We start from the raw sequence: 391 nt of genomic DNA on the forward strand, positions 1-391 counted from the left end.
CCCCGAACCTCACTTCCCCCCTTCACCTCCCTCCCTCCTCACCTCCCCTACTTCATCTCCTCCGCAACTTTCCCCTTCGCTTCCCCCCAACCTCAGCTCCTGCTTCAACTAACTCCCCTTCACCTCACCCCCGTCACCTACCCCCAACCTCACGTCCCCCACTTCTCCTCAACCACTTCACCTCTCCTCATTCTGGGGAGGATTGGCTGCCATGGTCCTACTGAGACCCAGTCAGTGTTTATAAAGGATTGGAATAAACTCCTGTCAGTATAGAGCCCTGTACGTTGTGTGGGTAAATGCTGGGATCAGTCCTGTGCCATCCAGTCTCACCAGAGATATGTGTGTGTGTGTGTGTGTGTGTGTGTGTGTGTGTGTGTGTGTGTGTGTGTGT

The 391-nt window shown here is 54.5% G+C and overlaps 1 protein-coding gene across 1 annotated transcript in view; it reads left to right on the plus strand.

The window, feature by feature from the left end:
• Positions 1-391, plus strand: part of LOC109915634 (liprin-alpha-3) — a 108,085-nt gene that overhangs the window by 67,181 nt on the left and 40,513 nt on the right. The window lies entirely within an intron of this gene.

The sequence above is a fragment of the Rhincodon typus genome, chromosome 37, assembly GCF_021869965.1.
Source record: "Rhincodon typus isolate 14 chromosome 37, sRhiTyp1.1, whole genome shotgun sequence".
In the NCBI taxonomy this organism is placed as follows: Eukaryota; Metazoa; Chordata; class Chondrichthyes; order Orectolobiformes; family Rhincodontidae; genus Rhincodon; species Rhincodon typus.